We start from the raw sequence: 27,129 nt of genomic DNA, 5'->3' as shown, positions 1-27,129 counted from the left end.
ACCTCCGCCAACCTCCAGCTACGAGTTATGAGTCTTTTTGCTGTTATAAATCCCAAGTCTAGGAATCTTGTGGTAGCTCTATGGTGAGGACCCCTAGGGAAGAGACCCAGCACACAACTCTCCCATGCAAACTGTATGACTCGTTCTGTGCATACTGTCAAACTGTTGACCACAGCTACCCAGTAACTATGTAGCGAGGGGCATGGACAGGCTGCATCAGAGCGACGGAAATATTTATTAATACGAACTCGTGTGAGATATGCCCTTTGTATTATGTAAAATTGTATAAGTCTAAATCTGGAATTGCGGGGTATGTTAGTCTGCCCAGCAATGACAGACGCCCATTGCTTGTCCGTGAAGGATGCGGCTGAGTCTCATTCCCAAGCTCTGCGCAGTGCATCGTTCTCTCGTACCGAGTGAGTTCTGAGAGCTTCCGTGAACCATCTAATCAGATGTCTGCACTGTCCCATTACCTGTATATATTGTATGAGCAAATGGGTCGAGGGAGCTGTCGTTAAATCTCGCCACTCCGTTGATAATGAGCATATTAGTGTGGAATATAATAGAAACTGTCCGGCAGGGAGGCCCATGTCGGCAACCAGAGTGTCGAACAGAATCAATTCTCTCTCGCTATACAGGTCGCCCAAAGTGTGCAGTTCTGCATTGGGCCATCATCTTGAACTGGCATCTCTTCTGAATTGGGAGTCAGTGTAGTTTCTTAAGATGGGGTATGTTGTGGGTTCTTCTGGGGAGATTGAGTAAGAGTCTTGTCACTGAGTTCTGTATTGTCTGAGTCTCTTCAGTAGTCGTGCAGTGATTCCTACATAGAGAGTGTTTCCGTAGTCCAGTTTGCTAGTGATAAGGGCCTGTGTGACGGTTCTTCTGTTGTTTGCTAGGAGCCAACAGAAGATCTTGAGGAGCATGTGAAGGGTGAGAAAGCAGGTGGATGAGACAGCGTTGACATCTTTCTTCATGGATAAGTTGCTATCCAGGATTATACCGAGGTTGCAGGTGTGTTGGGTGTGTGCCCAGCTCCGTGGGCCACTATGTGTTAGTCAATGGGGAGATATTGTTCCCAAAGATGAGGAATTCCGTTTTATCAGTGTTGAGTTTGAGACAGTTGTCCTTCATCCAGTCTGCAACGCTCATCATGCATCTGTGGAAGTTAGCTTTTGTGGTGAAGGGATCTTCGAACAGTGAGAAGATGAGCTGTGTGTCATCGGCATAGGAGATGATGTTGAGTCTATGTGATCTGATGGTGATGACAGAGGTCATGTGGGTGTTAAAGGGGGTCAGGCTGAGGGCCGATCCTTGGGGACTCCTCAGATGATCTTCTTGGGCTCTGAGGTCAACAGTGGAAGACAGATCCTTTGGGTTCTGCCAGTGAAGTACAGGTGAGGTGAAAATACAGAATGACCTCTGTCTCTTCTAGATCTGCCATCCTGGTCAAACCCACTGAAGAAAACTCAGATTTTGTTCAGATTCTGCAGTCATCGTTGAAACCAGACAACATGAGAAATCAATTTTAATAAAATAATGTTTAGTGATGTTCAGGTTACTTTCTCGGTAATCTTCATTACGTGTCAGCCCAATGGTGTCTGACAGAAGTAGAAAGGAGAGTGGGGGACAAGAAGCAATGGGAGAAGGAAAGCTAGGACCTGGAGTGCAGAATATCACTGGTAATTAACTAGACCATGACCCCGACTCCCGTCTGTCTTTCTCATTCCACTCCTGACGTGTGAGGATGTATCAGAGGCTACCAAAAGAGAAAACTACTGATCACAAACCAGATACAGAGAAAATTTATACTCATGCAGTGTAACAGAAGAACATCTGGGCAACAGTGAGACAAAAGAATAAGATTTGACCCTAGCAGGAGTACAACATTTCTTGCAAGAGAACCCAAATAGCTTCAGGCCAAAGCAACCATGCTGCTAGAATAATGACCCTGGAGTCCCATAAAAGGATTCCGACCAAAGGAAACCTGTGACTCAGAACCAGCAAGGCTCACCTAGCAACTAAAGGTATCAGCGGAGGCTCCATACCTGAATTGGCACCACAACAGCATATTCAAGAAAGCAGAGGTTTGAAACCCCCTTTTTCAGTCTAGATAAGAAGCAAGGCTCTGCAGATATGCAGGGAATGTAGCCCACATAACCCCAGCAAAAAACTGGTAAGGAATCTGAGGAGACAATTCAAGCCATGGCCATAGGCACTATTATGTCACCCCAAGGCATAAATAGGTGGCTACAGAAATAATTATACCAAAAGGAATTCTAAAATGAGAAAAAAGATCCCAGGACATGGGATTCAACTGATCACTTCTACTTGGCCAAACTCCAGACTGCAAAGTGCCGATGAGAGAATGCAGAATGGGACAAGCAAGGAAACGGGCATGCAGAGAAACAGCAAAAAAGTTTAAATGGAGAAGCTACCATGAGATTGAGAAGATATGAAAACCAGAAGTGATGGCATAAATAGAAGGTTATCAGCAATCTCATTGCCAACTCTTGAATTCTTCCCAGCTACCTTGATGGGAAGGGATTTTTACAAAACATTCTTGATTGTGTTAAACAGCGTACAAAGCAAAACACTGAAAAAAAGGAAAGACAGACATCTGTTTTCCACACCAACAATCTGTTATAGATGTACCTCCCCTGCCAATGATAGCCGGGCCCACCCAGTTTGTGCAGTGCCACATATGGTTTCCGCCCCCTTCCCTGCCCTTCAGTCAGGAGAATGTCCTTTCATTTTTTCCTGGATGAATCCTCATTTTCCCCTCATGGATTTCCAAGTTCACGGGGCGTGGCCACGGAGCCGAGCATGGCGCACGCTTAACTGTTCGGCTCCGGAGGGGCCGACTTTAAATTGGTGCCTGGACGCGCTGAATCGGGCGGTCTCGTGCCCAGAGAGGAGAGGGACGACTGCTGCGGACGGGGGGGACCGCGGAGGTGCGGTCTCGCCCCCTGGAGCGGGCTCCCGAGTGACTGGGGCTGCCCGGGACTGAGAAGAGAGGCCGCGGCCCTGTCGACGGGCGGGGCCGGGACGCGCTGGGCTGGGAGGCTCCCCGTGTCGGAGCACTGAAGGTGAGCGGCTGGTACGCCCGGGGCTGCTTGAGTGCGGCCGCGGCCCCGGGGGCGGCCTCCAACGGACTCGTGCGCCCCGGCGCGGGCCTGGACCCACGAGGTCGCCGCCGGATTGCGGCCGAGATCCCGGATTGGGCGGTGTGCTGCGCCCGGCGTCGGATTCGGACGCGGGCCCACCCTGAAGGGGGGGGTGCAGATCGGAGTGTCTGGTGGGGGCGCCGGCCGGTGGCGAGTCGGCCTCCTGCTCGGGGGGCGGAGCCTGGTGCCTCCTGGCTGCGGGACTGCATACAACGAGGAGACGCGGAGATGGGGGGCCCCCCGGGGCTGCCCGGTGAGGAGTCCGCTTTGGGTACGCCCCCCTGGGGAACGCACAATCGGAGCGCCGGTGTCGGCTGCCCAGGAGCCCACGGATGCAGACGACGGGACTCTCTACGCCCAGGGCGGCCCGGGACGAGCGTTGATTGTCCTTTGTGGGGCGGGGCAGTGTGGAATCGCCCTGCGCCATCCGCCATCGTCTACCAGAGTTGGGGGCCAGGTACCTTTGTTCCCAGGTGCGGAGCCCCCCTTGGTTGACCGGACCAGTGCCGATCTGAAGGCCTGCTGCACCCACCCCTCCTACACACAACGACGCAAATCTACGAAAGCACACCAGCCCCGGTTTAGCCCAAGACTGGTTCCTCATCTATGGAGTAGATGGGACGCGACCGGGGGACTGAGCGCGGCGCACGCATGATCATTTGGTCCGCGAGGGGCCACCGGTGGACCAAGGCCTGAGCGCACTGGATCGGCGATCCTCTATCGCGGGACGGACGCGGTAATCCGCGCGAACCTGAGGGGCCGCTGGGACCTGTTTGCGGCGTCGGCACGGACCCTCGGTGGAACCGGGCTACGCAACATAGGTGGAGTCCCCTGACCCGGCCGCTTGCCGCCGCTTATAGCGCTGGGAGTAGCTGGCGGAGTGCCTGGGTCTCTCCCTGGAGCGATCAGACCCAGAGACTGCGACAACAGTGCCCTGGGCTAGTAGACAAATCAACAGCAAATAGCATAAGCGCCTGAACGGTGCGCTAGACTCACTGAGTCACCCCTCCCTGCCTGGCCAATGCCCCCCAAGGGCAGACATAAGAGCAAAGCCATGGACCCCCTGACACATACACCACTGGGGGACAATGAACCGACCATGCAGAACCAGTCGCAAATCAAAGTACAAGACACTCTAGACAAGATACTGGGAGCCATTGAGGACACCAAATCCACATTACAGCGCAACATCAATCAGGTGGCGATAGAGGTGGGCCTCCTGAGAGCCGATCACCACAAATTGGCCGACAGAGTAAAAGAAGTGGAAGCAACGCTAGCGGAAGTCGTCCCAAAACAAGAAGACGTATCAGCGGAGGTGACCTCCTTGGCTGGCAGAGTGGCGAAGCTCGAACAGCGAGCTGAAGACACAGGAGGTAGAAATAGGAGGAACAATATTCGCGTGTTGGGCCTCCCTGAGGGGGCCGAGGGGACGAATATAGTGGAGTTTCTGGAGAAATGGCTAAGCACAGTTGTCGCACCAGGATGTCTGACCCCCTTTTACTCACTGGAGCGAGCACACCGTGTGCCAGCTAGACCACTCGCTCCTGGCAGGCCACCACGAGCAGTAATAGCTAAACTCCTGCACTACAGAGACAGAGACATCCTCTTACAGAAAGCCAGGGAAACGGGCCCGTTTAAAGTAGCCAATGGCGAAGCGACATTATTCCCTGACTTCACCTTGGAGGTCCAAAATAAGCCCGCCTCCTTCTTAGCCGTTAAAAGAACCTTGCGAGAAGAGGGGATACAGTACTAGATGCTCTACCCAGCAAGACTACGAGTGATTGCGGAGGGGAAAACCACGTTCTTCCAAACTCCAGAGGAGGCATGGGAATGGCTCGAAAGATCTGGGACACGGCCGACGCGACCTGCACCGGAGAACCGCGGGGCGGGCGGGACCCAGCGGACCCCGAGGGGGAAAAGACCCAGAGACCGCCAGCGGCTGGCGCCAACGCGGACACAGAGAGAAACTGGCAAGAGATAGGCCCTGGAGGCTGCGGCCAAGGTGGGTGGAGAGTCATTGCCCCGGGAAGTCTCTGAAGAAGAATCGGACGATACGGTGGTGTCCTCGCCCGATGGCTCTGGGGATTCGACTTACACACCAAGAGTGACCCCGCAGACCGCTGACGAACTTGCATAGATCGAACCCGCACCGGCGCTGAAAGGCGAGACAAGATAAGTAGTGAAATGGCCCCTCCGGACCTGGCCGCTCCCCCGGACCTGACTCTTGCCTGTCAGTCCTGACTGGCGAGTATTGCATTGATGTGTTTGAATAACTTGCAGTGTTGCAGAACTTATTGGGCAGCCTACAGTTCCGGAGGTGCCCTGGGGATGGGGAGTTGGGGTTTGCAGTTACTAGTTATATCGGCTACATGTGCGAAATGGTATGAGCATGAGGAAGGTACAAACTTGTGGGGGATTCGATCGGGGCCATGGGCGTGCCGGCCCTACATACAACAGGCCTTGAGAATAGGATGGCGGACTACAATATCATAACTTGGAATGTTAGGGGGATGGGTACTCCTGCTAAGAGACATAGAATTCTTTCCTTTCTAAAAAGGAGAGGGGTGCAGATAGCTATGTTACAGGAAACCCATCTCGCACCTGGAGAGGGAGAGAAACTAAGGCGGAGATGGAGGGGACAGGTGTTTGCCACAGAATATTCAGCTTACGCAAGAGGAGTCCTGATTTGGATTAGGGCGGGGGTCCCCTTCACGATTGATTCCTCCAACATAGACAGAGAGGGAAGGTTTGTCATATTGGAAGGGAAATTACAGGGGCTCCAGTTGACCCTGAGTTGTATATACGCCCCCAACCAGGACCAAACATCATTCATGACGGACCTGTCTAGGCACCTCACTCGTCAACACATGGGGGAAGTACTAATAGGAGGAGACTTTAACGCAGTGCTCGACATTGACTTAGATAGATCTACCCCCCCACTACAGGGAGCAACATCAACCAAAACAGCAAAAAAAACTAGTTGGGTGGCTAGACGCCTGGGGGCTGGTAGATGCTTGGCGGTTTCAACACCCAGCGACCAGGGATTATTCGTTTTATTTGGGTCTCCACCAGGTACACACTAGAATCGATAGGATAGTTTGCACTGCGGGACTGGCTCGAAATATGACCCATGCTGAGTACCTTGCCCGCACAATATCAGATCACAACCCTCTATTACTGACATTGAGAGTATCACAGGACAGACCCCCCATACCATCATGGAGAATGCTCCCAACAGCGCTAGAAGACCAGGCATACAGGGAGGAATTACGATGTTACCTAACAGAACATATAGAAACTAACCAGGGATCCACTTCCGCCAGAGGCATAGAGTGGGAGACACTCAAAGTGGGGACGCGGGGTCACTGTCTTGGACAGTCGGTGGGGATAAAACGTACGCTTGAGAGAGAATTAAACGCACTGGAGAGGGTCATACATGAGGGGGAGCTGAGACAGGGCTCCGCAGGGCAAGTGGATGAAGAGTACGAACGTGCACGTAGAGAGCACTCCCAAGCTGAAGAGCGGCTTAGATGCCATAGTATGCAAAGATACTTGGCATCCATACAGTCAGAGGAGGGGAGATCCAGTAGACTTTTGGCATGGCTGGTGCGCCCGAACAGAGATAGTGACCCTATTGCAAGTGTACTAGACAGGGGGGGAACACGCAGACTCAGCCCAGAATCCATTAACGACGCATTTAGAGATCACTATACACACCTATACAGGAAGCCCACAGACTTGAGGACGGGGACCCTTGACAATTTCCTAACTCGGATACCCCTACCGGTATTGAGCCCAGAGGGCAGGGTCGGCTTGGGGGGCCCAGTGACCGCGGATGAGACAACTGAAGCAATTGCACAGTTGGCCTCTGAGAACACCCCAGGTACAGATGGTCTTCCTATGGACTTTTATAAAAAGTATAAATCCTTACTAGTCCCCAGACTGATAGAAATGTATACGGAATCGGCAAAGAACGGAGAACTCCCACGCACACTGTGTGAGGCATTGGTAGTGCCACTTCCTAAAACAAACAGCAGGGAGGCATCAGTAACAGACTTTCGCCCACTATCAATGCTAAATAGCGACTTTAAGATCCTCAGTAAGATCCTGGCCAACCGGCTATTACCTCTTATGCCCACCCTGATACATCCTGACCAGAACGGTTTCATACCTGGTCGCAGCACCTCTCTAAACCTTAGGCGTATTTTCTCTATCATACATATGCCCAGTGAATCGAAGCCGCCAACCGGGATCATGCTAGCAGTGGACTTTGAAAAGGCCTTCGACTCAATTAGATGGGACTACCTGAGGGTGACAATGTTAAAGATGGGTCTGGGTGAGGGCTGGGTCGAATGGGTGGACCTGTTATACTCATCCCCACTGGCAAGGGTCAAGACAGGTAGGACAATCTCTGGTGCTTACCCAGTGCACCGAGGAACTAGACAGGGATGCCCCCTATCTCCATTGTTGTTCGCCCTGGCGATGGAGCCCCTGGCGGCCTGGGTACGAGGGGACGGAGCGGGAAGAGGGATTTAGTGGGGACCAATTGACCACATTATCACGCTATATGCAGATGACATCCTGATCTATCTTAGAGATGGGGCGAGTGGTCTCCCCTGGGCCCTGAACGCCCTGGAGGAGTTTGGAGAGGTGTCAGGATTAAGACTTAACCGTAATAAAACATATGTGTTCCCCCTGATGCCTGGATATAGATGTCCTGCAACGTGCCCAACAGACCTGAAATGGGCCTCACGGACATTTAGATACCTGGGGATCCAGATCTATCATGACGTGGGAGACCTAAGAGAGGGCAACCTTGGTAGTGCGCTCCGATCCCTGAGATCCTCTGTAGGATTTTGGCGCTCTCTGAAACTGTCGGTGATGGCCAGAGTGGCGCTCTCCAAGATGATCATGCTCCCCCGACTTCTCTATTACTTCACCAATTTGCCACTGTTAATAACCCGAGCATGGTTCCGCGATCTGAACACATTACTCAGAGAACTAATATGGGACAATGGGCGCAGGCGAACGACACAACTATCTGCAGACCACCCAACACGGGTGGCCTGGGAGCCCCCGACTTTGAGGCATACTACCTGGCATCCCAATTACAGTGGATACCCGGCTGGCTTGCGGGCCAGGGCCAACTGGATTTGTATACAGCCCAAGGAGCAATTGACACGGCGTGGATTGCGGCATGCATGACAAACAGAAAGATAACCCCCCCTGGGAACAATATAATGATAAAAGTGGCAATGGCATGCTGGAAAAGATGCACGAAAAGGGTGGGAGTGGGCCCTCCATATTCCCCAGCTCTGCCACTGGCGGTGCTCGCCATAGAACCTAGGGGGAGGGGGCCGGGAAGCACGGGACTTGGCCCCTGGTTGTCAGCTGGAATAGAAGTAGTGGGAGGACTCTTCAAGGAGGGAGTGATGAGGGGATTTGCTGAATTAACGGAAGAGGGTGTTCCCGGGGGGCAGTTCCTGCTTTACGGGAGGATAGTACACACTCTCAAAACTCACTGGGACACGGTGAATGCGGAACCTGCCACACATGAGGTCCTGCACTCACTGTTGACATTAGGGGAGGAATCACATCTGATCACCAAAATATATCGGGCCCAAGTTGAGGCAGCCTTAGACCCATTATGGTCGCTGAGAGGACGGTGGGAGGGCACAATTGGGCGGAACTAACTGTCTCAGAGTGGAAGAGAATACTGGCCTACCCCCGGAAGATATCACGTAATACACGGTTAAGATACATTCAGTACAATTATTTGCACAGAACGTACCTCACGCCTCACAGACTGTTCCGTAAATATGGAGGGGCTTTGGGGACTTGCCCGAGATGCGGAGGAGGAGGGGCGGATTTTGACCACATGGTCTGGACTTGCCCAGCGATCCAGACAGGCTGGAGGGAAATATTGCCCACCCTAACTGAATTGCTTGAGTTTGAGACCCACCCCTGAGCTGTGCCTGCTGGGCCTCAGACCAGCTGCGCTTTGCGGAAAAGTGAAGGGGCGCTTTCTGGACCTTTCCCTGGCCCTTTATAAGAGACAAATCTCGAGGGGCTGGAAGACCACAGACCGCCCTCTGCTGTCCGACTGGAAAAGGGATATATCAACATGGTCTAGAGCTGAACTACAGGTCCTAAAAGCAGAAGAAGCCAGGAATATTCGCCAGGTTCCTATAGCTCTTGGATGAGAGAATTTAATGACGAGTTGGGAGAGTATAAATAAGAGGCTGGCAAGCCCAGTAGGAGAAACCAGTGAAATCCAATCCCCACCGAGGATGGAACCAAATGGTGGAAACACATAGATAGGCACCCAAAAACAGACCCAAACCACACATAGATCACACCAAGAGTAAGGGTGTGAGGACAGTTGGACCTCTGACCCCCACTCCACTGACAGTAATAGCAAGCAACGTGAGTGACCCGCCGCCCCCACGGTGCGCCCTGGGTTGACATCTTCCCTCACCCAAAAAACGGATACAATATAGTACCTTCAAGCTAACAATCACAAAAGCCATTCGCACAAAGCCGTAAAGTTGACCTTTTGGGGTCCTTTGTTTTCTTTTTTCTCCCCTTCTTCCTTTCCCTACCTCCAAACAGTCCAATATGACTGTCACCAGAAATTGTATATCACATACCTCGTGTTCTCCCTCTCCCCCACCTTCCTCTTCCCCTCCTACCACCCTTATCTTCCTGCACTTAACCCCTTACGCCACCCTCCCAAGTTACAAGGAAGAAGGGGTTCAAGTTTGTTGTTTGATTGTTGATTATGCAGAACAGCGAATTGAAGAAAGGAAATACGCTTTAACAAGTAAATGAGCACAATTTGTTGAATAAAGAACATTCAGACTAATGACAATAAAAAGTGCAAACAATGAGCAAAAGGTAGAATATAGCATAATAAACAAAAAAATGCATGTAAAATGAAGAAGTATGAAACTGTGTAACAACAAAATGTTAATAAAAATATATTTTTTTTAAAAATGGATTTCCAAGTTCACATGTGCCCAGCCAGATGCAACCAGTGGTTATCGGCACATTTTATAAAGTATTGTAAGTGCCGTGAGCTACCTCCCTCCTCCAGACCCCGCCTCCTCAAATGTTGTCAGTATGTGTCCCCATTCCTTGATAATCTTTTTGTCTCCATGGGCCAACGTAATGTACGTCTTCCGTAGCAGTAACCATTCAACGATATTGCTTACCAAGAGTCCCAGTCCCACATACTTGGTCCCTTACTATCCCTTGGCCCCTAGCTATCCCTTGGCCACAATCTCTTTTGCCAGGAGAATTGTGAGTTGTAGATATTTCTATTGCATCTTCCTGTACTTGGGTGTCCTGACGATACCTAGCAGACATTGTTTAGGAGAATTGTCCTGGTCTATCCCATTTCCCCCTGGATTCATTCTATGACTGCCCGACAAAAGTTCTGAAACTGATCGCAGCACCATTCAAGATGTAAGAATGCCTACATACATCCTATGCACCTTAATGGTTGTAAGGTACATATCATGCATGAAGTTAACATAAAGCAATTTTAATCAAGCATTACTGGAGACCTCCTTAACTAATGTGCCGGACATTTTGTAGACCATATCTATAAGCTACCCTCAGACAAAGGCACAGGTATTCTGAAGCAGATCGACTGATAAGGATGACTGACACTGGGAGTTGACGGCGGGACTCTGACAATGGTTCACTGACAAGGTGACAGGAAATGTGACAATGGCAGAGGGCATGGGAATATGACACTGGGACAGTGACAATGTCAATGTTTTATAGACAGCAAGAGACACTGACTAGATGATATACTAGCGGCCTCTAACAAGAGACACTGATTGTAATGGGCACTGACACTGAAACACGGGATAGATTATGATCACCAACAGAAGGACAGTGAGTTGGTGATGTAACCAAAGGGCACTGTCAAGGGCCGTGTCTCAGTGAGATTGATTCAGTGACGATGACAATGGAGTGCTTCCAGGGTAACATTGATGAAGGGAAATGGACAGATAAACACAGACCCTGTCAATTGGACAGTGGCCTTGGGGCAGCATCATTAAGAAACTGCCACTGGTTGGAATGGAAACAAAAGGACTTAGGGAAGAAGATGCTGGAGTCCAAAACTGACAAGCAATAACAATGAGATGCTTACACTGTGACACCGACCTGGGGTTTGAAGGCTGGACCATTGGACGCAGTAGGACCCTGGTACAAGGGGAACGTGGAAATGGGGCTGTGAATGTCAGTACACACATGGATATGTTGTAATTTGTCACTTTATGTTCATGGTGACTGTTAGAAAAGGGTTCGCTAGTTAGCAGTCAGTTTACACCCTGTCAAAGTAGGGACACACACTCAAGTCAGGGCAAGGGAGATACCCGCTCAGATAACCCCGGCTCACCCCCTTGGTAGCTTAGCACAAGCAGTCAGGCTGATCTCAGAAGCAATGTGTAAAGTAATTGCACATAACAAACAGTAACACAATGAAACACTACAAAAGGACACCACACCAGTTTTAGAAAAATAGACAATATTTATCTGTGTAAAACAACATGCAGTGTCTCCAGGTCGCGTGCAGGCAGCATCGTTGTTGCAGAAACTCTGTTGGTAGGCCCTAGGCAGGAGTACAACGCGGGGCAAGCTCCGTGCGGCGCCCACTGGTAGTGGTGCAGGCAGGGGCATCTGCTGACAATGCTGGAGTCTATGGTGCTGGTGTTGGTGGACCGGGGCTGCGGTGTGGGAAGGGACGGTGCTCCTTGTACTGCACGAGGGGTAACCTCAGGCCACGGTGCAGGCAGCAGCATCGGTGTCATTGTAGAGCCATGTCGACAGCGTCAGGTGGCGGTGACACCAGGGTTGCAGTGCGAAGCAGGGCAAGGCTCCGTGCATCGTCGTCAGGTCACGGTGCAGGCAGCGACATCATTGACAACATTGTGGTGGTTTTTCTTCCGTTGCAGCACAAAACACACAGTTCCCAGTGCTGTAGGCAGATGAACCTGAAGTCTTTGATATTCCTCAGCCTTCCAACAGGAGGCTAGGTCTACTTCAAGCCCTTGGAGAAACTTCACAAGCAGGATACACAGCAAGTCCAGTCTTAGTCCTCTTTAAGGCAGAAGCAGCAACTGCAGGCCAACTCATCTAAGCACACACAGCAAAGGGGCAGTACTCCTCCAGCTCTTCTCATTGGCAGAGGTTCCTCTTGATCCAGAAGTGTTCTAAAAGTCTGGGGTTTTGGGTCCACTATTTATACTCAATTCTACCTTTAAAGTTGGCAAACTTGAAAGGAAAGTCTCTGTTGTTCACAAGATCCTGCCTTGCTCAGGTCTGGTCCCAGACACACTCCGGGGAGTTGGAGACTGCATTGTGTGAGGACAGGCACATCCCTTTCAGGTGCAGGTGTCAGCTCCTCCCTCCCCACTCTAGCCCAGGAAGACTCCTCGGGATATGCAGGACACACCTCAGCTCCCTTTGTGTCACTGTCTAGAGGGAATTCACAAACAGCCCAACTGTCAGTCTGACCGAGACATTGATTCCACAGGCAGGGAGAGGCACAGAATGGTTAAGCAAAGAAATCCCCACTTTCTAAAAGTGGCATTTTCAAACTGACTATCTAAAAAACAAATCTACCAGAACATGTACTTAAAAATTGTGAGTTCAGAGACTCCAAACTCCATACCTCTATCTGCTCCCATTGGGAAATTAGACTTAAGAGGAATTTAAATGCAATTCCCATGTTAACCTATGGGAGAGATAGGCCTTGCAATAGTGAAAAACAAATTTAGCAGTATTTCACTATCAGGACATGTAAAACACACCAGTACATGTTCTACCTTTTAACTACACTGAACCCTGCGCATGGGGCTGCCTTGGGCCTATCTTAGGGGTGCCTTACATATACAAAATGGGAAGGTTTGGGCCTGGCAAGTGGGTATACTTGCCAAGTCGAATTGACAGTTTAAAACGACACACACAGACACTGCAGTGGCAGGTCTGAGCCATGTTTACAGGGCTACTCGTGTGGGTGGCACAACCAGTGCTGCAGGCCCACTAGTAACATTTGATTTACAGGCCCTGGGCACCTCTGATGCACTTTACTAGGGACTTACCAGTAAATCAAATATTCCAATCCTGGATAAACCAATCACAAATACAATATATACAGAGAGAATGTGCACTTTAGCACTGATTAGCAGTGGTAAAGTGCCCAGAATCCTACGGCCAACAAAAACTGGTCTGAAAAATTAAGAGGAAGGAGGCAAACAAATTGGGGATGACCCTGCAAAAAAGGGCCAGATGCAACATTCCTACACTAGAGGATTGGGTAAAATACAGGGGACATCTCTAAGATGCCCCCTGTGTGCATTTTTTAATAAATCCCACACTGGCATCAGAAGTTTGATACCAAACGTCCCAGTATTCAGTCAGGCCATTATGGAGCTGTGGAGTTCAAAACGCAAACTCCCAGACCATATACTTAATATGGCCACGCTGCACTTACAATGACTAAGAATGGACTTAGACACTGTAGGAGCATAGTGCTCATGCACCTATGCGCTCACCTGTGGTATAGTGCACCCTGCCTTAGGGCTGTAAGCCTGCTAGAGGTGTGACTTACCTATGCCACAGGCAGTGTTTTGTGGGCATGGCACCCCGAGGGGGGATGCCATATCGACTTTGCATTTTTCTCTCCACCAAAACACACAAGCTGCAATGGCAGTGTGCATGAGTATGGTGAGGGGTCCCCTAGGGTGGCACAACACATGCTGCAGCCCTTACGGACCCTCCCTGGTTACAGGGCCCTTGGTACCACTAGTACATTTTATAAGGGACTTATTTGTGTGCCAGAGGTGTGCCAGTTGTGGAAACAATGGTACATTTTTAGGGAAAGAACACCGGTGCTGGGGCCTGGTTAGCAGGATCTCAGCACACTCTGAGTCAAGTCAGCATCAATATTAGGCAAGAAGCGGTGGGGGGGGGGGACTGCAACAAGTGCCAGTTTCCTTTACTTCTCATTTAAAAAAGGAGATTTGGTAATCACCCAGAAGATGTGCAAAAGAGAATCTGATGCTCCTTCTGATGCTGAACCTTTCCAAGTGGTGTTTACCAAGGGACGCATGGTGACAGCTCAACACCCTGGGAAGTCTATTACAGAAGGCTCTTCTCATGTTAGGGCTTGTTTCATCGGTTGTCAGCTCTAAATGGTGAAAGAAAGGTTGACTCTGAAAACACAGTGACTGATACTGCCACTCTACCATCCCTGGCAATATCCAACTTCCAAAAACCAGATCAGGTTGTATGATCAAAGCATCAAAAAGACTGATAGAAGAGACATAGTTATACATGTTTCTAAATATATGTATGGGTATGTCTACTGATTTTCTACAAAATTGTAATTTGTCATTTAACATGGGGAGATGTAGTGTCTTGCATGATATAGAAAAAACCTTTCTGGCACCCAATGGACTCCATATCAGTGTGACATAATCGCTAGAATAGAATGTAATGAACGCTTGGTTTAGAATTTTGGAGGAGTTCACAAGTGCACATAGAGGAATAAAGATGTGTTATTTAAAGCTCCGTGTGTGGGGAGTCATTGGCGGGTACCTTGGCTGAGGAAGACACTACAGAGTGGAGATTATTTTTCCACTTTTGTTCATCCCTCAATATCGGGAAAGAATATGGCGTTACAGCCAGAGCTGTCTGCGGACTTTGGAGCTGGGGAACCAGTTTCGGGTTTCAGTATCTGCTCAACAGCCTGTAATTCTGGGCAAATCAGCAAATCTTCTCATGCCTACCAAAAATTAATGTACCCTGTATTTATTGTTATAGCATGCAACTCACTCCTGAAGGAGTATCTTAGCACATGTGTTACAGACAAGAGGAGGTGCGTTGAAAACATCCATGTTTTTAACAATTTCTTAAACTCCAAAATCGGGGCAGGTATGAATATGAAGAGGAAGTTTGTTCCAATGATAAGGGGCCAAGTATGAAAAGGACCTGCCACCGAATGTGTCAGTGCGGATGCAAGGGGTCTGCGGAAGAGCTTTATTAGAAGACCCTAACTTTCTAGGAGGCTTGTAGTGTCTGAGTCTTGAATGAAGAAGAACAGGTAAGGATTTATAAAATATCTTGTGCATCAGACAGCACAGTCTGAAGGGCTATATGTTTTCTGATAGGCAGTTTCTTCAATATGGGGGCAGAGGGAGACCATGCAGGCAAGTTGCAGATTAACCGTGCAGCTGTATCCTGCACAACTTGCAGTTTGATCAGCAAGGTGTAATTTGTGGATACCAGTCAAGCATTCCTGTAGTCCAGACAATTGGCTATAAGATCCTGGACAAGGGTTTCCTGGTTGTGGAAGGAAGCCATGGAAAAGCTATTTTCAGGAGCCTCATTGTAGCAAAACTCATGCCGCATTTGGAGTTGACTTGGTCTCTGATGGACAGTGTGTGATCGACCTTTATTCTCAGATTTTTCACCACTTGCTTGGGGTGGGTGGAGGCTGAGCCAAGATCGGGGGGCACCAGACTGCTGACCATAGCTCTTGGGCTTTGCCAAATAGCGCAATCTCAGTTTTTGCATTGTTGAGTTGGAGCCAATTATTAGCGATCCGGTTGGTATTTCTGCCATACAGTGCACTAATTGGGCTTTCACTTTAATAAAATCAGGACCAAAAGAAATGAGGATTTGAGTATCATTTGCATATGACCTGAGCTCCACACCGCATGCGGCAGAGGTGCACCATAGACATTAAATGAGGTTGGGCTCAGGCACAAGCCCTGAAGAACCCCTTTATTGATGTGCATCGTTCTTGATTTAAAAGGGCCGAGAGACATTTTTTGTGCAATTGTGAAGGAAGTACCTAAGACAATGTGGCGCTTAGCCGTAGATACCTGCTTTATGTAGTCTACAAATTAGAGTAGAGTGGCAGACCGTGTAAAAAGCTGCATATAGCTCCAGTAATACAAGCATAACTGGAGTTCCTGCGTCTAAAGAGAGGCAGATATGATCTGTGACGGCCAATAGAGCCATCTTTGTGCTATGTAATGCTCTAAAACCTGATCGTGAAGGGTCTAAAATCTTGTGTACTTCTAGAAAGGATATTAGATGTTTGCTACCAAAGCTTTCTAGGGCTTTTGCAAGCAAGGGTAGCAATGAGGTTGATCTGTAATTCAATAAGACTTCGGGATTTAGAGAGAGCTTTTTAAGAAGTGGAGATGTTAAGAAGCGGAGATACTTGCGCGCACTTCCATTCGATGGGCACTTTTACAGAATCTAGAGGAAGATTATAAAATGTCATTATGGAAGGTGCCAGGTGACAGGCTAAAGTGGTCATAATCCGGGTGTGGGGGGAGAGCCTGATTTTGTAATGACTAGCATCTTTAACACCTGCTCCATGGAGCAGAGATCAGTCATCTATGCCAGCAGTGGCATCAGGGTGCGGTTGATTCCAGTCAAATTCCATCTCTGAATGTACTGGCCTAGATGGGAACCTCTTGTAAATTATGTTAATTTTCTCTGCAAAGAAATCTGCTAGGGAGTTGCAGAGCTTTTGGGAGGCTGGATGGTGGCTGTCCATGCATAAGGTTTCACAAAATTATTTGGCATGATAGCTCCTTTGTAGAGTTGCCCGCTGGTGCTATAGTTGAGGTTATATGCGCTTTCTGTGCCGCTTTAATCATATTATGATAATTCCCTTAGCGTGCTGTTTTGCCAGTAGAGGATTGTGTGGAATTCCTTCTGTGCTCCACACGTTTACAGTTGGACTGTTGCTGGCGTAGAGTGTGCATCCCAGGGTGTGTGGTTTCTGGGAAGAGTACATGCGGACTTCTTAAAGGGTTCCATATAATCAGACATGTTCATTGGAGAGTCATTATAGAGACCCAGAGCAGTATCACATCATATGGGGTCTCAGCATTAGAACCTTGTAAGCCTCTGGGAAGGTGGAGGAGGGGCCTCTTACGGGGGCGGGTGGCCTGACGCCCTCATGCTTTGGCTTTCCTAAGACCTTCCTACAGAAGATAGAAAAGCTGCCCTGGTGATGGTCTGAGCGGGTAATGGGCAGGGGAGCTTTGTATATGTTATATAATGTTATGTAAATAGTGTAATCTGTATTATTATTATTACTGTATTATTTCCACTATTTAGTGTATTTACTGTGTAGTAACTGGTGCTCATGTAGAGCGCTCCAGTACCTTAGATTAGTATCCGATCTCTGAGCGCGCGCAGTCCGTGCTCGGGTCCTCCGGTGATTAGTATCCGATCTCTGAGCACGCGCAGTCCGTGCTCGGGTCCTCCGGTGATTAGTATCCGATCTCTGAGCACGCGCAGTCCGTGCTCAGGTCCTCCGGTGATTAGTATCCGATCTCTGAGCACGCGCAGTCCGTGCTCGGGGCCCCCGGTGATTGGTATCCGATCTCTGAGCACGCGCAGTCCGTGCTCGGGTCCTCCGGTGATTAGTGTCCGATCTCTGAGCACGCGCAGTCCGTGCTCGGGTCCTCCGGTGATTAGTGTCCGATCTCTGAGCACGCGCAGTCCGTGCTCGGGTCCTCCGGTGATTAGTGTCCGATCTCTGAGCACGCGCAGTCCGTGCTCGGGTCCTCCGGTGATTAGTGTCCGATCTCTGACCACGCGCAGTCCGTGCTCGGGTCCTCCGGAGGGAGAGGACGCTTCATGTTATGTAAAGAGCACCCTCGGGGCGCCGGAGGGAGCGCCCACCAGGTGGTCAGGTTACGCATTTCTTAGGGGTGTAACACCCCGGACCCCCTCCACAGCCGCGCCCCTGAGCCCCCCTTGACACGGTCTTCTGAACACAGGCGGGCCCAGAAGGGCTGCTGGAGGAGGGGGCTGTCCCGGGAGGGGCCCCCAGCAGACCCAACCCACCCAGCGCTTGGTTGGATTCATCTCGGGGACCCCTGCCTACACAGTGACTGCACTTGACGCCTGAGCTCCGTCTCTGCACGTGTCTCAGATTTATATACTGCATCCTGTAAAGCGCCCCGACACCCTGCAATGCCCTGAGAAGCGCTATATAAGGAAGCACAGATGAATCGCAATGTATGGAGGAGTGATGGGTAAAGGAGGCGCTCACTCCGGGTATTTAACCCTCTCCCTGGATAGCACATCTTCAGTCAGCTAGAGGAGGGGAGTCAAAGTAAAGACCCGGATGGACTGAATGACCATGAGACCCAGTAATGTGCATTGTCTCTGGTGCTGGTCCCCAAACTCCTGGTGTTTTGCACGAAGACAACGTGGATTGGCAAGGACGGAATAAGGCCAAGCTTGGGACATACCAGTTTCGTGCCCACGGCATCCCCGCTTCACACATTTACAGCAAGCTCTTGCACTCGTGGACTCTATGGAGCTGGATTGTGGGGAGCCGCAAGAGCCCTGAGCCCCCCACTTCTCTAAGATATCCAGCTCACCAAACCGACCCGTGTGGACCTTTCAAGTGCTGGCTTTCGTCAGTGTGGGTCGAGGAGTCACCCTGTGCCCTCTGCTGCCTCAGAACCTGGTCCGACTGGGCTGCACCTGCTTTACAAGGAGCCTTAAGCGAACCGATCGGTCGCGATAAATCGTGGGGTCGAACATTTATTCAATTTAGGCTTAATGAGACGTTATCTGAGTCTTTAAAGGTAGATTGTCATTCTATTACTGTTTTACATTCTAGATATTGAAAACATGTAATAGTGAGGATCTGAACACAATCATCTAATGTATACCTGATCCCTGATATCTGAGCTTTAATGACCCGTATTTAGATGGCAATGGCGGTTTCTATTCCAGGAGACATCTGTATGTATAGCTAGGATACACCTAGCCTTCTCGGACATTTTACAAGTGGTTGGGCGGAGATGCTCAAAACTGTATTCAAATGTATTGAAGAAAAGATGCATTTGCTTTCATGTGCATGTTAGGAGTATGGAATAGATTCCTGGGAAACAGAAGAACAGAAACTTTTAAAATGTAATTTTGTGGAGCATATTTCGTATAGAGAACAAGAAGAATATGTTTAAACCGTATCTGAGGACAGATAGCATAACAATCTGCTGGTGACCCTTGACCTTAGACGGGTCTTCTTTCACTTGATGACGCCACCTTCAATAACCAGTGTTTATATTGTTAGTGGAATTTATGTATTTGATTCTATCTACGTAAAGTTATTTTTTGCTTTTTGTGTACATTTCTTGACATAAAAGTTCTAGCTCATTTCTAAAATCTATGCTTTTTGGAAATTATGTGTTTTTCAGAAATAGACACTGGACGGGGCAGAGTCGTGACCTATATTGTGGGCAGCACCGGATGACAAATGTTCCAAGCTGCTATGAGAGTGAATTTTTCTTGACACGTAAGTCGTGCCCTAATTTTCCATAGCAATGCTTTTTTTAAAATGAAGATGAGGTGCAGAGGCGGAGTTGTATGTGTTTGAACCAGTTTGTGATGAAGATGGATTCTGAAGGATCCTAGACATCCGTGGCAGTGCTTGGTGAGAGCTGCAGGACTGCCCTGCTGTGCCCTGTCCCAGTCTCATAACCCTAAGCTAGACCAGAGAGCTCTGCATACGCGGTTCTCAAGCTCATTGTTTGCACTGAGTTGTTTTATTGCGAGCAGCACCTGCAGCCAGGCAGATCATTCATGCATCCTGTATCTGGTGAAGCAGGGAGAGCTTGGAGAACATTTCACGCAGATTTCACCAGGTTTGACTGAGAAGTGAACCGGGGATTCTGCATGTACCTCGCCATAATGGCGCTAACGGGGTTGTCAACAAAAACCAGGGAGAGAAAGGGATAGGTGCAGGAGATGGCACATTAGTAGTGTCACGGAAAAGTTATGGGATACTCATTTAGGAGCCAGCCATGGACACGGTTAGGCAGAGTCCTGAGGGCTGGCGACCCGGTGGGAAAGGAGATGTGGGTAGAGAAGGGGGCCTCCTCGGGGGTCTGTCCCACCTCATGTCAGGCAAAGGCATTGGAGTAGTGGAGCAGCCTAGGTTACTTAATAGGACTCCTTGTGTCCGGCGTGCGTTCCATGCAGTGATCCACGGGGGCAGGGGTTCCACTATCAGAAGGAACTGTGTGTAAAGTGTAGCCCACTGTGAGGAGAAGTCTCGCTTGTAGAGATGATGGATCTCCTCTTAGCAAAGAGCGTCCTCTTGCACCCATCCCCATTTGCACTTTGCCCCATTCCAGGCACCCAGCGATGGGGCTGTCGGCGATCACCACTGAAGAGTAAGTGTGCGCTTGGCTAGAAGGAGTGCCAGCATCGCAAATCAGGCGTACCTTATCTCACTTCCGGTACTTAAAGATTCCTAAGGCAGTTGCTTCCCACGTACGGGGATCAGGCAGTTCCATGAACTGTCTGCTAGTATATTGTCTGCTAGTAGCTTTGTAAGGCCAGGCTTGACCATAGCATGTGTGTGAGATCTGCGTCGAGTGTGTGACACCGGGGACAGCTGAGCTATGTGTTTGGGAAATAGCGGTTCACTTGGGAGTGGGAAAAGTACGGTCTGTGTATCGGGTGTTCCGGGAGACCTGTTGGGATACTCTAGTGCCTAGTCCCACTCCCTGTCATGTAGCACTCTCCCTGTGTCACTCTCCCATTTATGTCGGAGTGTTGTGAGTGGCATATCCATGAGCTCGCGAATGGCTTCATACAGACATGTTATCTGATGACAACTGTCACCCATAGTGAGTATGGTTTGTAAGACCAGGTGGGTAGTGGGTTCTGTTTCCGATGTGCCTGAGAGAATGCGAAAGGTGATGTGTAGTTGGCCCCGAGTAAGAAACTGTCCCGGTGGAAGCCATAGTCTGTGGCTAATTGATCACAGGCAAAGGATAGGCCATCCAAAACAGGTCCCCCACTGAGATCAGCAATCAGTCAGTCCAGGATTGTAAACCTTTAGACGTATAGTAGCCAGGAAAACAAGGGAGGCCGATCAGCGGCATTGCTGGTGCATATGCTATGAATCCCATTGCAAGGCAGTGTATGCAGCGCATGCAGGAACATGCTGTGACCACTTGTAGTGGTCAGGGAGATGAGAGTAAAGCCCTTGGTAGGAGAAGGCCTTTGTGGCTACTGATACGAACCATTATTCATTGCTGGCCTCTCTCATGTAACGTTGCACCATCCAGCACGAGAGCCATTGCAGCTATTCTGCCAGAAAGTATGCTTTGAATGAAGGGGCACTCAGTCCTTCCCTACGCACTGGAATCTGTATTTTTTTGCAAGTGACACAGCGATGCCCATGCCCCCAGATATGTGTACATAAAAGGGAATCTAGTTTCTTAAAGAACGCCTTCAGTGGTATAATGGATAAGTTCCCAAAGTAATATAAAAAACCGAAGCACAAGAACCATTTCAGCTAATGCAGTCTTTCCAACTGGGACCAGGGGCAGGAGTTGCCAAAAACGTACTAGCAACCTGATTCCGGGAGGGCCCTACGGAGGTTTCCCTTGTAGATGTCCGATGGGACTGATAGAGGTGGACCCCCAGGGAGAGAATCGCCTCATGACTCATGAAGCTGCACATCGTGAGGCAAACGACTCGCAGCGGATGGTGAGGGCAGAGACAATAGATTGTCAACGTCTTCCAGTTAACCTGGAGTCCTGCATGCCTCCGCAAAGCAGTGGGGGTGTCGTGGAGCTGGGAGGGGTCAGCTGTCACATGCTGGCAGTATGTTAGTAGGGCACCCATGTATAAAGATGCAGCACGCGTTCTGTCTTCCAGGTGTATGCCCCACGTAGTTGTGTGGCAAGGGGTTCCATTGCCACTGTAAAGTGCAGCGGGGAGAGCGGGCATCCACTCTGAGGATGGCGAAGGGACAATATGATCCTATGTGGGCAGTGTCCCTATCAGGCTTGGGAACTGAGACCAGGAGGGATTCCTGGAGGGATTGCAGGAGCTCACCGAGTTGGAGGGCTGCCTCAAACATCTCAGTGAGGCGGTGGCTAGGATTGTGGGGAAAGTAGCATAATAGTTGAGGGATAATCCATCGAGTCCTGGGGTTTTGTTGGGGGCTAAGTCTTTGATGGCCTGCGTGACCTTGGACGTCCTTGATTACAGCGTCCAGGGTAAGCCTGGCGGAGTAGGCAACACGCAGAAAGAGGGTATCTGTTAGGGATGAGGGCGACTTGTTCGGGGAGGTGGATGATGGCACCTGGTAAATAGAGCAGTAGTCTGTATGAAATGCTTGAAAAATCTCACTCTGTACGTACCTGGGTGCAGGACTCCGTGATTATCTCTGTGATGGGACTGACAGGGGCTTCCTTCCTGATCACTAGGAAAGGAGACAACCAGATTTGTTGCTCTCTCCATGCACCTTGCCTGCTAAGGCCACAAAGTTAAAGTGCGCAACCGCTCTAAAAGGCTGTACAATCTGTTTTCGCTGCTGTGTAGGCTGGGAGGCCCGTCGGATCCCGGTCTGCCCCTTTCTGCAAGTCAGCAGGACGGTGCTCGGCTACCATTATTTCCTTGTCCAGCATGTGTTGGACGTCCACGATTTCTTGCATACAGATGCATCTCATCACCACCTTGAAGGCATCCCATTCAAGGGTCCCTGTGGAGGCAGTGTTGTGATTCTCTGCAAAATATGCCTGATTATGTGCTTCTTGTGTTTCATGGAAGCCAAGACTTCTAGGCAGTCTTGCGGGAGCCGCCGTGTCGGCATAGGAGGGCGCGTAGTTTGTCATCATAGGTCCATGATGTGGGTGCCTTGATCAGAGACTATACGCCCTAAATAGAAGTCTGTCTGCTATTGCCTGCCATACAGGAGGAAGGTGTTGGATTTGTAAACTCACAGTGAACTAGGGAGTCTACTACAACTGGCAGTATGCTCACACTAGAAGAACAGGGGTGTGGTCTAACTCTCGAGTGGAAAATGGGACTAGTGTGCCCTGTTGTGCGAGGGATGAGTCGTGTTGGACCCGGGGAGCCCATCAGGTGTATTGGATCCCCACCTAGAAAGGACTCGGGGTGCATGGGCAGACATGGTAGGAGGGCCCAGTAAAGCATGCATTCACATTGTGTGCGAGGTGGGGCCTCCAGGGTGTCAATACAGTAACCAAGATAGTAAACACATGAATACTATTTGGGCAGGATGTGCCCGCTGGTAGTATAAATAGTGGATGAAAGTAGATGGAGAGAGAACAGAAGATTGAAACATTCAAATACGAGTGTCTGCAATTTGTGGGGTCACCAGTGGAAGAGTATGCGAGTCACGGTAAGAGTAATCCGAGAGGGAGGGGGTGTTGTCCTCTGATGGGAAGATGTGCAACCGTTTTTCATCATCCCTGGCCCCGCTGTTGGTGCTCAGGGTAGCGACTGACTGTAAGGCCCACCTGCGGTCCTCAGTGATTGGAGTGGGGAAGATTGGGGCTAACTGAAGCAGATTGGAGTGGATAGGTTGGGGCAGATTGGAGGGGGTAGATTGTTGTGGAGTAGATTGTCTAGACTGCAGTAGTTGGAGGGGAACTGATTGGATTGGAGTGGGGTACATGGGGAAGATTGGAGTGGGAAGGCCATAGTCTGTTGCCAATTGATCCTCTCCAATCTACCCCAATCCACATATCCTACTTTATTTTACCCATTCCAATCTACCCCACTCCAATCTGCTCCACTCCAATTTACCCAGCATACCCCACTCCAATCCACCACACTCCAAATTACCCAGTGTACCACATACTACCATTCTCCAATTTACCCCAATCTACCCCACTCCAATCCATCCCAATCTACCTCACCCCAGTCTAACACACGTCATTCTCCCCATCCCGATCTACCCTAGCCTAACCTGTCCCACTCCAATCTACCCCACCTTAATTTTCCCCAGTATACCCCACCCTAATCTACCCACCCAATCTACGACACTCCAATCTACCAACCCATTCTAATCCACTCTAGTCTACCCCATTTACTCCAGAGAAATCTGCATCAATCTACCCCACACCAATCTATCCTAATCTACCCCATACCAATTTACACCACCCAAATCTACCCATTCCAATCTATCCCACTCCAATTTACCCCAATCTGCCCCTCTTTAATCCACCCTAATCTACCCCACCCCAATCTAACGCACACCAATCTCCCCATCTCGAGCTACAATACCCCAACCGGTTCCACTACAATCTACCCAACCCCAATCTGCCCCAGTCCACCCCCACCCCACCCCACCCCAATCTACCTCACATATCCTACCCCAGTCTACAGCACTCCAATCTACCCCACCCAATCTAATCCATTCCAGTCTACCCCAGCTACCCCACTAAAATCTACACTAATCTACTCCACACCAATCTATCCTAATCTACCCCATACCAATTTACACCACCCAAATCTACCCACTCCAATTTACCCCAGTCTACCCCACTCCAATCAACTCTACCCCAGTCTAACACACGCCAGTCTCTCCCACCCTGATCTACCATACCTCAGTCTACCACAATGTACCTCATCCCAATGTACCCTCTACCTCAATCTTTCCCATTCCAGTTCACCCACCCAATCTATCCTACTCCAGTCTAACCCATCTACCCTGAACTACCCCACTCCAATGTACCCAAATCTACCCCACTACAGTCTACTCCACTACAATCTACCCAGTCTACCCCACTCTAATCTAGTTCAGTTTGCCTCAATCTACACATCACAATCTACCATACCCCAATGTACCTCAATCTACCAACACCAGTCTACCCCACTCCAATCAACCATAATCTATTTCACTTCAGTCTGCCCTAATCTAACTAACCCCAATCTACCTGAACCAATCTACCCCACCTCAATCTAACACACACCCGTCTCCCCACCCCATCCTACCCCCACTGTACCCCGCTCCTGTCTACCAATCTACCTTAGCCTACCCCAACCCAATCTACCCCACCCAACCTATCTCAATCTGCACCAGTCCAGTCTACCCCACTCCAGTATACCTCATCTAAACCACTATTATCTACTCAAACTACCCCACTTCAATATGCTCTACAGCAGTCTACCCCACTCCAATATACCCCACTCAAATTGACTTCAGTCTGCTTCACTCCAATCTACCCTACTGCAATCTACTCTTATCGACCCAACTCCCCCAATCTACCCATTCTACCCCACTCTAACGTACCTCAACCTTCCCCAGTCCAATATATCCCACTCCAGTCTACCCCAATCTTCCCCACTCCAAAGCACCCCACTCATACCTACGGCAATCTACCACACATTCTAATCTATTCCACTCCAAACTATACCACTGCAGTATACCCAAATCTACACCACTCCAGTATACCCAAATATACGCCACTCTAATCTACCCCAATATACCCCACTCCAATCTACACTCCAACTACTCCAGTCTACCTCAATTTACCCCACTCCAGTCTACCCAATCTGCCCCAATCTACCCCAGACTACCCCACTCCAGTTTTACCCACCAAGTCTACCCCAGTCTACCCACTCCAATCTAGCCCACCCATTCTACCCCACTCTTGTCTAACCCATCTGTCCTGCTCCAATCTACCACACACTAATCTGTTCCACTCCAATGTACCCCACTCTACTGTACTACAATCTACGACAGTCTACCCCACTTCAATCAATACAACTCCAATATACCCCAATCTACACCACTCCAATATACCCAAATCTACGCTACTTTAATCTACCCCAATATACCACACTCCAATATACCCCACTCCAACTACTTCAGTCTACCCAATTTACCCCACTCCAGTCTATCTCGGTTTACCCCACTCCAGTCTACCCCTATCAACCCGAGTCTACCCCACTCCAATCTTCCCTATCCAGCCTCCCCTATCATCCCCACTCCACTCAACCCAGCTTCAGACTACTCCACTTTAATCTGCCCGAGTCTACAGTACTCCAGTATACCCTGATCTACACAAGTCCAATACTCACAATCTATCCGACTCCAATCTTCTCCAATCTACCCAACTCGAGCTACTGACTCCACCCTACCCCAGGCAGAACCAATTTACCCCATTCTACCTTTTCCAATTTACACCACCCAAAGCAACCCGTCTACTCTCCCTACTCCAAGTTACTCCAGTTTACTCTAATCTACCACACTCTAATCCACCGCAACCTGCCGGGTTCCAATCTATTCCAATCTACACCTCCCTAACCCCTACAATCTACTGCACTCAATTCTACCTCACTATCCCACTCCAATCCACTACATCCCAATATACCCCAAGCACCCTCACTACAATCTAAACTAATCTACCACACTCCAGTTTATCCCAATCTGTCCCTCTCTACCTCACTCCTGTCTACTCTGATCTATCCCATTACCCCAAATTCTAAGTATTCCATTCCAGTCTCCCCCACCCAGATCTACTCCACCCGAGTCCTCCCTACCCCATTCTTCCCAAATCTGCCCTACTCTACATCAATTTTCTCCAATCTACACTACCCCAATATACCCCACTCCAGTCTGCCCCAATCTACCCTATGCAACCTATTCCAATATACACTACCCCAGTCTACCCCACCCGACCTACTCAAATCTACCCACCCCACTGTACCCCACACCAATTTACTCAAATGTACCCCACTCAAATGCAATCCAATCTATCCAAATCTACCCCTCTATACCCAACTGCAATTTATACCACTCCAATCTACTCCATTCCAATCTATCTCACTCCAAAATACCCCACTCCAATCTAACCCATCCCACTCTGCCCTAATCTACCCCTCTCCAGTCTACTGCTCTCCATTATATCCCAATCTACCCCTCTCTACCACACTTTGATTTATCTGATTCCACCTCACTCCAATCCACCCCATTTCAATGTACCCCAATCTACAACACTTCCTTCTACCGCAATCTGCCCAAATCTACTCCACTCCAGTGTACCCCACCCCAAGATACCCAAATATGCACAAATCTACCTCAATTTTCCCTAATCTGCACCACCCCAATCCACCCCACCCCATTTTA

At 49.6% G+C, this 27,129-nt stretch overlaps 1 long non-coding RNA gene and 1 pseudogene across 1 annotated transcript in view; one reads left to right on the top strand and one right to left on the bottom strand.

Moving 5' to 3' along the window:
* The window catches only part of LOC138303505 (uncharacterized), a 1,082,407-nt gene that overhangs the window by 443,147 nt on the left and 612,131 nt on the right, over window positions 1–27,129 (bottom strand). The gene's annotated exons all lie outside the window — the stretch shown is intronic.
* The window catches only part of LOC138247344 (zinc finger protein 585A pseudogene), a 55,744-nt pseudogene continuing 46,411 nt past the window's right edge, over window positions 17,797–27,129 (top strand).

This window comes from Pleurodeles waltl, chromosome 7 (assembly GCF_031143425.1).
Source record: "Pleurodeles waltl isolate 20211129_DDA chromosome 7, aPleWal1.hap1.20221129, whole genome shotgun sequence".
NCBI classification, from domain to species: Eukaryota; Metazoa; Chordata; class Amphibia; order Caudata; family Salamandridae; genus Pleurodeles; species Pleurodeles waltl.
The sequence above is the reverse complement of the archived record's forward strand: the minus strand, read 5'-3'. Positions and strand labels throughout refer to the sequence as shown.